Source organism: Aulostomus chinensis, chromosome 8, assembly GCF_037954235.1.
Source record: "Aulostomus chinensis isolate RoL2024-O1b breed Wild chromosome 8, RoL_Achi_v1.0, whole genome shotgun sequence".
Lineage (NCBI taxonomy): Eukaryota > Metazoa > Chordata > Actinopteri > Syngnathiformes > Aulostomidae > Aulostomus > Aulostomus chinensis.
The window spans coordinates 14,103,291-14,115,363 of record NC_141327.1 but is presented as its reverse complement, the minus strand read 5'-3'; positions in this window follow the sequence as shown (position 1 = coordinate 14,115,363).

Sequence of the window (12,073 nt, the reverse complement as noted above, 5' to 3'; positions counted from 1 at the left end):
TTTTTGTCCATAATAAAGCCGTGCTCCAGCCCTCTTGTTGTGTCCAGTGAAATATCTCCAGTAATTGAGAGGAGAGTGGCTGGGTCACCTCTCCATGCAGTCACAGACCAACACGCTTGTTACTGTGCTGTGCAGGATGGACAAAACACCACCATCAGATCTGCAGTCTGATATTTCAGACTTAGAAATGGACGATGACCCAAATATGCGTACCTCAGCAACTACAGCTCATCAGACGTGGCGAGTGTTTTAACAAACCATTATGGTGACCATCAGTAACAGTTACTCAGCCAAAATGATAAGAAGAGGCCAAGACATAACATTCCAACTTCACTCTTTTCCCAATAGTTTTTTCTTAACATTTGCGCGAATCATTCAACACCCCCAGAATATGTGGTGCATGATTATTAAAAAAAACTGAACAGATGGGAGGAAGATCAGACACAAGATTTAAGCTTATATTTTCATTTAAAAAAATGTCCATGTAAGTGGATCCATTATTTTTCTATTAAAATGGAGAATTAAAACTGCATTTTGAGAGAAAAAGCTGAGAAAAAAAGCATTTTTGTAAAATAAGTGAGTCAATATTCATCATGAATGAATATATATACAGTATATATATATATGTGTGTGTGTGTGTGTGTATTCCTCCATATGTGTTTTTCCTGTGTTTGTGCACTTTAAAAATCATTCATATTAATCTGCCTGGTTACCAGACAAGCAGATATCCATCCACCTCCTCTACCCCACCGAAGTGCTCCAAGCTGACCTTGTGCAGAGACACAGGCCCACTATAGAGAACGTCCATTGGTCTGCAGTGTGTCCCGGTTTCCAGAGATTGTTCTTCACTTGTCTTTGGTCCTACATGTGCAGTATTCTGTCACAACGTAACGGTGGCCTGGACGTGCAAAACAACATTTCAAAATGTGAAACACTTCAACAAAGCTTGAGACAAATTTACATTTGAGAAAACAGTTTTAAGTATCAAAGAAATTACATCAACAAAACACATTTACAAACATGGAAAAGAAATTTGCAAGCGGCAAAACACTTTCACAGATGATAAAACACTTTTACAAACATCCATCCGTCTTCTTCCATTTATCCTGTTAAAGGTCATGGGGGGCTGGAGCCTATCCCAGCAGCTTTCAGGTGAGAGGCGGGGTTCGCCCTGGACAGGTCACCAGTCCATCACAGGACCAACACATAGAGACAGACAACCATTCACACTCACAGTCACACCTACAGTCAATTTAGAGTATCAATCAGCCTCGTCCCCTCTTGATGTCTTTGGACTGTGGGAGGAAGCTGGAGTACCAGAGAGAACCCACACAGGAACAGGGAGAACATGCAGACTCCACACAGAAAGATCCTGTGATGGAGCCAGGACTTGAACCTGGAACCTTCTTGCTGTGAGGCCACAGTGCTGACCACTGCACCACCGTGCAGCCCACTTGTACAAACACTGAAAACAAATTTACAAATGGTGAAACACTTTGACAAGTCCCGAAACAAATTTACAAATTACAAATGGAAAAAGAATGTACCAGCTCTGGGGTTGAACCTCTACGGGCCAATTACCGGGAATGGACAACTCAAGGTTCTGTGGCATCAATATACATCGATGGAAGATGGACGGCGCTCGAGGGATGTTTGAGACATCCGTGGTGCACTTGGTCCCTCCGTCTGTGCTATGCCATTTAAACATTCTAAAGAGCGACCACACGAAAAGCAAAACCGAGTCAACTGGCTCCTATGTTTTCCACAAAAAGGGAAAAACATCACGGACTGGTTACTTCTGGTTAGTAGTAAGCCGCTGTTCCACATGAAGAAGTCCAAGTATCTCTGGCTCTTGTCCAAGAATGAGGGTGGGATTGAGCACAAGTTAGACAGACCAAGTCACGAGGTCTGGGCAGTGAGCTGGCAGCCAAAATGAGCTTCCTCATCAGCATGGATGTCCAGAGACACCCAGAGGGAGCTCAGAGTGGGACCACTGCTCCCTCACATTGAGAGGTTTTAGCTGAGGCGTTTCATGAATGCGTCCTGTGGAGCTGCCCCTGGAGGTATTCCAGGGTATGTCCAACTGGTACGATGCCCCGTGATAAACCAAGAATATGCAGAAGGGATAATATATGTCATCTGGCCCGGGAACACTTTGGGGTGGCCCAGGGGGAGGGGGAATGCGTTGCTGGGGAGAGGGGATGCATGGATGGATAAAACATCGATATAAATTACCTCACCTTGATGGACAACCACTCATATGAGCTAATCACTTATTCACCAGCACTACTGTACATGTTACTTTTATTGTGTGATATTCACCCTTATTATTAGCTCAAAATACACTTAAAGGAGATTGAATGCCACTGCCAGATGCAGTTTCCTCTTGAGAGAGTCCATCTCCACAGGCCCTTTATCTCTCCTCCCTGCTCCTTTTTCAAAATTTAAAATGGCTGACATTTCTGCCAGCAGGGGGTTTTGATTCTTCGCCTTCCCGTTGATACTGTCGATCCAGGAACCACAGGCATCCATTAGGACGACATCTGTCACTGTGCTAGGGCTGGATTTAGCCAGGAGCAGTCAGGGCTTTTCCCTTCACTGTGTGACAAACATCAGATCTGGATGATGCAGAGTAATATGATAAGCAAACATGAGCAAGACAGAGCAAATGCCATCAGAAGTCAAGCGCGAAAGTCTCCAAGCACTTTAAAATTGATTTTGTAAGCTAAGTATTGAATATTTAAAATAAAAAAACCTATTAATGAAAAAATAAACATCTAAAACTAAAACGATTTGGACAGAAGGTCGATGAAAATTCTAAATTTTGTCAAGGTCTTTCTAATGACGGATCTGTGTGGTGTCTTTATTATTTTTTACAATATCACCCACTCAAACCCTTTTTGGGGATTTGCAGTGAAAGATCAACACGTGCCAAGCACTTTGTGTATCAGCAAGCCTTTAAATGCAAGTGTTTGCACTTTTTAGGGAGGACTACATTTTCTGCCCCTATCAGAGCTTTGCCACAGCGCGCTAAAAGTCCTCCTTGTGAGTTCTGCCGAAACGCATCACAAACCCTGACATCAGTGGTAATGGTGGGTTGCAGGAAACGCTTGTCTAATCTCAACACAACAGCCCTTATCAAATACAAACACTTTCCTGTGACGAGCTTAACCCCCTCAGCCAGTCTGCTTTTGTCTCCTCTGAGTACTTCCTAATGTGTCAAGGGTAAATATACATTAATACTCGTACTTTATTGAGTGGGTGGGGGGCTTTGTCTTGCTCAAGGACACTTCGTCATGAGCAAGGAACTTCTGATAACTAAATGTCTTGCTTGACTTTCGAGGCCATTGTCCTGGAGTGTGGAGCATGCTAGCCAGTTTGAAGATTACAAATAGTGTCTTTAAGCTCTTAATACTAGTACTAATATGTCCCAGCTTTATCTTTGAGTATTGTACAATGAATATTTACTAGTATACTGAAATGTTGACAAGCCAAAAGCTTTTTTTCAGAACTTTATTCTAAGATCTTGACATGATATACCACAAATTTCCTGAAAAAACCCTATAGATTCAAAGAAAAACAATTACTTTATTGCTCTACAGCAGGGGTAGGGAACCATGTGCCATGGAGGGCCGTGTGTGTGCAGGTTTTCCTTCCAACCAAACACTTTAACAGGTGATTCCACTGATTAACACTCTTCTGTGGCTGAAGGAGTGTTAATCAGTGGAATCACCTGTTAAAGTGTTTGGTTGGAAGGAAAACCTGCACACACACGGCCCTCCATGGCACATGGTTCCCTACCCCTGCTGTACAGTAAAAAACATGTAACATAACAATCATTAAAGATAAATATTATCCCCATGACCAAAGAAGTCAAGTTGTGTTGATCACTACTGAATTTGACGTGAGCTACACTTCAAACTCGCCTCGAAGGCGACCTGAAAGTCACATGTGACAAGGCCTGGAGGAGGGAAAACCGTTGTACTCTTTGCCCCTCATTCTCTTTTCATCAGTCTTTATGGCTGGAAGTGAAAAATGTATCCAGACAGCTCAAAGTTGTTACTTTGCATTGAACAACTGCTGTTGAGACATATATTTTTAAAGGGTCTTCCAAATCAGATGCTGTCAACACACAACATTACCATTTCAGTGTTTATGTTGATCGATATGGAGGCTGAATTTAACACAATAAGGCTTAAGTGATAAGAACAGCATCTTACAGCGTCATGTCGGCTCCAGTTAATCCCGTCAAGAGACTAAGATTTCATAGGAAGTAAATAAATACTGTTCTTTCAAACGCTTGGATGTTCAGTATTCACGTTCAATGCCAGTCCCACTATTCTGTCTATGGATGAGGGTTAATAGTTTCAAAAAGAAGCTGAATTAAAACACTAAACCATCAAATATCTGACACATTTGTACAGTCCTTTAAAATGTACAAACTTCATAATGCTGTCCATATATTCAGAATATACAGCTGGTCTGAACCTGTCAAATGAGCTTAATTCAAAACACGACTGATTCTGAAACATGAACACAAAAGATGGCCATAATGGCATTTAAAAAACAGGTTTTCTCAGAAAATGACCAATAGCTGTTTTAACCATAACATCGGGTGTAATGCTTTGCAGTTGAGAGGCAATCATGATAAGCCATAATCAATGAAGCCTCGTGTTTCCTGTGATTACAATCAATGGGGCTTAATGGAGCAGTTTATGTTTAAGAGGATGAGGTTCTTTCCCTGGAAGATATTTGAGGTGTGAGAAACCTCCCCGAGGACTCGTCCCGCCACTTACAGCTTAGCCGTCACTGTATCGATGACGCAATTCAAAGGTTGAGGCACCCAATGTCACTGAGGTCACGTGTAGTTGCTCCTTTGGAAGCGATCATGTCAGTGCCACCGTTCAGAAATAATGCTGTGCACGCACACTTTCATGCAATTCATGGGCTCTTGCACGTCTCTCAGTAACACAAAAACATTCCAATGTACATCCTTATTGATGGCGAATAATCAAATTCTTATTATTAAAAACTAATTTAAAAAAATGTTTCATTGAAGATAAAAAAATGTACACTTTTCTTGATAAGAAGCTTCAAGATGACGTCAATTAACAGCCTTCGAAGAACCTGAATTGCACATTTATACACTACAGCCTCGGACAGGGTGACGTTTATCCAGTCTTTAGATAGACAGAAGTTACTGTCTTACATTTCTTCAAAAATCAGCTCATCATAAATAGATCGTAACAATAAAATAGCATTGCAGCCATTTTGTCTTCATCTAACATGAACTTTTTGAACCTGTCTGCAGTGAATCAGACTTACAGTATGGAGGCGGCATGGCCTTCAAACCGAAATAGAACAACAATGGTTCGTGTCCTTTGACCTGAGAATAGTTCAAAGGAAGGTTTCCATTATGTCCTGGCTCATGTTGTCGGCTGCAGGTCACATGCCATAACAAGGCGAGTACATGCAGGGAGGTGGGGCCTGGAGGTGATTTGAAGTCCCTCGGTTACCTCGCCAAGAGACGGCCATAGTGAGATGAACGACACTCGTTACGCAAGGAAAACTACAAACACAACAGGTTAACAACCCAAAAGGAATGAGACAAACACACAAAAATACACACTTAAGCCTGTTTTTCTTTTTTAGAATCCACATTAGTCTGCTGTTCCTGCAACCTGAGCGGTAACTAAATATGTTGTCCCTCCATCCCCCAAAGGAATCCAGCATGGCAATGCCACAAAGATGTCCACCAGCTGCTGTTTTTGCCTTTTTGGATTTAGTGCTCATGGTATTATTTAGTGTTTGATTGTTTTGCTCTAGTTGAGATTTTCTTCCTTCCTGCCAAGCCTTCATCCTGGAGTGACTGTTAGAAGACTGATGTGCAGGCACAAACGTTTCAGGAGTTTGCAGGTGAAAAATGGCCTGTTATCAGAGAGAAGGAGCAATAGGGCCTTGCACCTCCAGTCCAGTTCTGAGGCTCTAAAACAAGACCAAGATTATAAAATTTTTCAAATTAAAACAACAGCACTGGTTGGCATGGCAAAAAAGGCTGAATAAAAATGTGTTTTTGAGGAGATGTGTGTGTTGTGGTGGTGTTGGGGGGCGGGTGTGTGTGTGTGTGTGTGCTTGACTGGACCTACAGCTGGAGGCCACACTCCTATTTTAGCAGCGTCGGTGTTTGCAGTGGCTTCTCCAGTTCTTCTTTGTTGCTGCTGTGACGACATCACGACTTTACCTAGATCCTGCGTTCACACTGGAGAGAAGTGGGTCACAATTCTTATAAAGAGACTCAAAGTGGGCCAAGGCTTAAAAAAAAAGACAGAGACGTACCGCTGTGTTTCACTGTAGTGCAGTTAAAAGGAATCGACTCACCTATTGGGGTTTTCTGATAATCTGAAGTTGGTGTCCCATTTTCTCCTTTATGAGAACATTAATCCTATCTTGTGGTTTCATTTTGTCACTTTGTATGAATTTGGTTGCTTGAAGCTTTTTGATTCACAAAAAAAAAAAGAATGAAACTGTATGCTGTTGTGTAAGAACAGCAAAATCAATCAGCTCCAAAATTGTAGGGGAAATAATGGAAGCAGACAAGGCGGCTGGGTGGTGAATCAGACTGAGATGAAAAAAGACCAAATCAGAGTTAGAATTTTCATTGTTATTATATTTTGTATTTATTTGACAGCTGAAAGGCAGAAAGATAAATAAACCAAGGAAAGTATTACATGCAACAGTAGGATATAATTTCAAATTAAATGGGATGTGTTTGACACCTCAATCAGAACCGCTTTTGGATCTCCTGTCCAATCAGCAGAGAGCTCAAGATCCCGCAGACTCGCTTTAGCTTCCCTCCTTCTGGCGCCACACGCGGTGGAACATCAGTCTGTTGTACAGGTAGACTAGATAACATCTTTCGGCTTTGTAAACAGCCGTTATTTGGGTGAACTGGCCTCAAATTGGTGCGATAATAATCACTGAGAAGTAATTCACCTATTTGCATATTTCGAAAACTTAGAAGGCTGTCTTCACTAATGGAACAGCAGATTTCCAGGTCAGAGGCGGGACAACCATGAGGTAAGGTATAAGGTTTCCACATTCATGAAGGTCACACATCTACCTCTCAGGGGAGACCTTCTCAGTGTCCCCCAGACTAAGATTACCACTCCCACCACTGCTAGACTAGAAGTATATTTCCATTATGTGGGTTCCTAGTACTCTATTTTCCTCTGCTTTCTTCTAGCATGTTTTATGGCAATAATCTAGCTCTGCTTACAGAACTGATAAAATGCTCTGCAGTCCCGTTTACATGTCCTCGACTGTAAATGGTCAGTTTGTTTAAATGCAACAGGCGATGTGACAAGTTAGCTGCTGGGATTGTATACCATCATCTCAACAGTGCACTTTCCTGCCAGTACGGCGATCTGCAGAGTCGCATACCATGATTGCATCAGCTACTGCAGTTCTACTTGATGATTGGAACCACTTTTATGGCGCAGCTCCTCAGTGGATGTAGAAAATCTTCCCTTCACCACCTACAGGAAGGGAGAGCAGATTTCCACACCTCCAAAAAAAAAAAAAAAAAACAACCTAAAAATATATCAGCTTTGCCAGCCTCTGTGAGTTTGGATCAAATCACAGCACTGCCTGCACTCGAGGATGTCAAGGTGAGCAGGCTGGAATGCTGAAGAAACGTAGCGAGGTGAAGCCTGTATCTTCCATAACCCAGTGATAACAGCAGTCCTCTCCCCGTGCGCCCTTTAAGATCCTGCATCATTTACGTCATGAGCCTGTCAGCTAGAAACAGCTCTTAATGAGTCACTGCACCGTTGAACGGACAAATTTGAAATTGTATATTCTATGCGTGCACTGCTCATCACCCTGTTCAAGTTCAGGTGGAATTAAGCAGCTTTTTGCTCAAGAAAGATGTACAGAGGTGAGATCAGTGGCTGTGGAAAGCAGGTGAATGAGATGTTGCTTAGGTGTCTTCTTCTTCTTGTTTAGAGAATTTAAAGCTGGGAGCTATGAGACTGGCAGCCTCAACACTGTAATCTACCATTAGCGTTGCCAATCCCCTCAGAGGAAGCGAGAAAGCCAGCCGTCTCTCATCACTCTTTTCAGCTTCCACCTGATCAGATAGATCCAACGACTCTGGCCCACGTACCTGCTCCCCACTCCCTACTTAGGAGCCCAAGCAGTTGGTCACTCTTAGGGCCAGCATAGCTTTACAGCAGTGTCACCCCTGACTTGTATCGTTTTACGGACTCTGTTCAATTTCCAGGCTTGTCCCCACCAGTGACTCTCTGCCCTCGTAATAAATTAGTTACTTGCCCGGATAGCCCACTCTGTCCCCCTTCACCTGGATCTTCGGGAGTTTATCCAACTCCATATCAGTATCCTGATGATCCGGTTGTTCCTGGCTCACGCTCCACAATCCCCATATAGACCGGTAACCGTCATTGGTTTCTGTCACTCCAGCTGACTTCAGCCTCCTCAGGATCCCCATGAACCGGCCAATTCTCTGAAGTGCCCAAGACGTCTCTTCTGTTTCACAACCTCCCTCAGGTATTTAGCAAACATTTGTCCCCCTCTCTGCCATTGACAATATTTAGGGGAGGGTTTTTTTTTTTAACTTGAAAAGGGGTATTTCTCTGCAAATTGCTGCCCGCCTCTCATTGTATTTTTTTTTTCAACAAATTGGGTTTCAAACTGGATCTCGGTAGAGACAAATTCATGAAGCAACAATTGATTTGGCCATTTGGAATACCTGGTCATGCTCTTCAGTCTCAGTCCCTGGTTAATAATAGTCACTGTGACAGGCTGAACTTTGTTTATTTTGCCAAGCAAAAGGAGGAACAAATTCAGCATGCAAGGTTGGTGCACCATCAATTTTTGAAAGAAAAAAAAAAAGTGTTGAAGCTGGGAAATGTCCATTCTATGAGTCATCTTCTTAGTTTTGCATTGAGTGGGCAAAGGTAAAGATGGAAACAGCCAAACCAAGTGAACTGACCCCATCACGTGTCTCTGCAGAAGGTGCAAGATTCCTACTCTTCCCCACCTGGACTCCACAAGCAGACACAGTGTTGGTCAGGCTGCTGCTCCCTCCTTCACTCGTAGCACCGCAGCAGTGATTGCATTTCTAGTGCAGCTGGACGATGAACCTCAGTTGTTCACAGCTCAAGAGAATGAAGAGGCGGTTTCCCCTGTTACCACCAACCTTGAGTGGTTTTGAAGAGTCTGGGAGGCTGCCAGTCTTCTTTGTTTCACTGTCAACAATCAGTGCAAGCCAGACCAACACCGATAAAGCCCTGTTTGTTCCTCCACCCCTGGACAGAAGATTTTTCTTCTCATGACCTTTCTTTGCTAGATGAATGCCACAAACTGGCCCCTTATGACATGGAGTCCTTTGACATTGAGAAAACCATCAATCCTTTTTCTGAAGAACTGCTCGTGTTCAGACTAGCTGTTCCATACATGATGGCAACCCACCAACTATTGATTTCCACCACCATCTGCCTTGCATCCTTTGAAGAGAACTGAAACACAGAGGGCCCTATTATGAGCAGAGCGCAAGCCAGTGCTCGGTCAGGTGCAAGGGTCATTGCTAGTTTCAAGCTGCCGCACATGACGTTTTCACGCCAAGCGTGTTATAAGTAGCAAATGAACTTGTGCTCCACCATCGTGGAACACCAGAAAACATTTGTGCCACAGACCAAGCGCTATTTTAAGGGCACATCAATCAGACAAGCAGATGAGCGACATTGGAATGGGGTTCTTATGATGCCTTGAAACCTGAGAACATCGAGATGAGGATAATCCAAGTTCAGTGATCAGTGTGATTACAAAAGAGTTAATCTTGATGTTTTATCTGAAGAAAGTTTTACAAGTAAAGGTTGAGGCCACTGAGTATATAGAATGCAGAGACAGAAGGCAGGCAGTCTCGAAGAAGACTGAAAATGTATTAACAAAAAGAACCAAAAGATAAACTGAACTGGTTGACTAAATACAGAAAATGAGGTGAGCAAACAGTCCAGCAAATGAACAGACAACAAGGCTGTGACTGATGAGGGCTGATTAACTGACAAGACACAGGTAGGAATAAAAAAAAAAAAAGGCAGGAAACAGACAAAGACAGGAAGTGGAAAGCACACAAAGACACACAAGTGGAAGTAAAAAAAAAATAAAACAGGAAATGACTAAAGTAATCAAAACCAAACCACACAAGAAAACACGAGAGACAAATTATGAACGCACAAAGGAAAACCAAGAAACACTGAGATGAGAACAACAGAATTAAACAGTCAACAATACAAACTGAAGAGTCCTTCACTAGAAGCTTATAACTAATAGTGGACACTGTCCAAACGGGACCGGGACACATCTTGCGTTAGCGACATAGAATTGTCTCAAAGGTGAAGACGGTTAAGATGATTAATGATGAGAATAATTTTTAAAAAATGCACAAACCCGTCTACAGAGTAAACTCTGCTGCCTTTGAGCCACCGTACTCAGTGCTTCAGAAACCTGATATGAGGTCCTCCACCTCTGACCTCTGCAGGCTCACAGACTTCCAGTAAATTCCTGTGAGCTATATAGAAAGAAGTGGGTTTTTGAGGAAAACCTTACGATGAAAGGCACCCGTTGAATGTAATTTGTAAACTTTATCGAGTGATTGTGTTTTTAACTTGATTCAGAAATGACTAAGTGAAGATTTCTTTGTAAAAGTAATCAGCACATGTAAACGACTATTGACATGCTTGCTGCAGGTGGAGAGAGAAAGGTAGCTGTAAAAAACTGACGTCTGAGAAATCTCAAAGGCACTGACAGGACCATCACACTGAGGATTACGTGAAGGACCTTTGGTGAAAGGATCTCCAACTTCTGGATCTGCAAAGGACTTGCGAAAGTCTCCATCGTTCTTGCCTAAAACAACTGATTTCAAACAGGAGAACTTTAAGACTCTGATAACGGACGAAACAAAACATGAGATACGTGCACGCTCAGCTCTGGATGAGCGTTAGACTTCTGCACATTGCAACTTCTCCTTTTTCATGCTGTTTTGGATCAGAGTAAATTCACAAATGGAGAATTAAATTCAGTTTTCCTGCAGTGTCTATAAATTTGACCTTTGGCATGTTCTATTCCCTGTCCGCTCATGGGCACTTGGGCATCCATATCAATCTGCATCCATCGGCAGAGTTCACTTTCCTGGACAGGCTAAGGAGGAGGGGACTACATCAGCAGTTGGTAACTGGAAGCCGTGGGCAAATACTGGCCCCCCCCAGTGATGACAGCTGGTCAGCCAGATGATTTTGACAATCTGTGTTTTAAAATAAATTGCTTTATGTGCTTGTTTTTTCTGCAAAAATACAAAACAAATTGAATTCAATGTTTTTAATCTCAAAAGTGCTGAATGAAATTCAAAACAATGCATAGCCTGGAATGACCCGCGAGTGTCTGGTTTGAAATCCATCTGACAGCACGTGTGCAGCATGTAGTGAACCCGTGTAGTGGTGACACCATACATCTACTAGCTAGTTCCTCCAGAACTGTCGCCATTAGCTGTTTAGAACCTCTGTGTCAGTCACTGGCCTGTTGAGACCCACTGGTATATCACGTTGAGACGTGTCCTCATACTGGGACGTTGCTGCGCTGTGCATAGCTGCTGCTAGGACTTGGATTTCTCTCTCTCTCTCTCTCTAAATTAAACTATTCCAACTCTATCAGTGATTCAATTCATATCAACTTTTTTGATAAATCTGTTTTCACTGATTTTCTCTTTTGAATGATTATTTCTCGAGCCCTTGCCCCTGCCTTTGTGACGCCCTGAAAAGACACACGGACAAGAACTTTCCTCAAGTCACGTCTGCGATGACTGAATTAATCAAAACACATTTAAACATACCAAACACACAAAACAACACAATGAACCATCTGGTGTACAGTCCTGTGTCTAACACCTGCACTGAAACATTGCTACAGGAGATACAGGTAAAAATGGTAACTGCATGAAGTACTTAGCGCTAACACTGGCCATACTGCTTCAACAGGGATACTTGTGTGTCTCAAATGC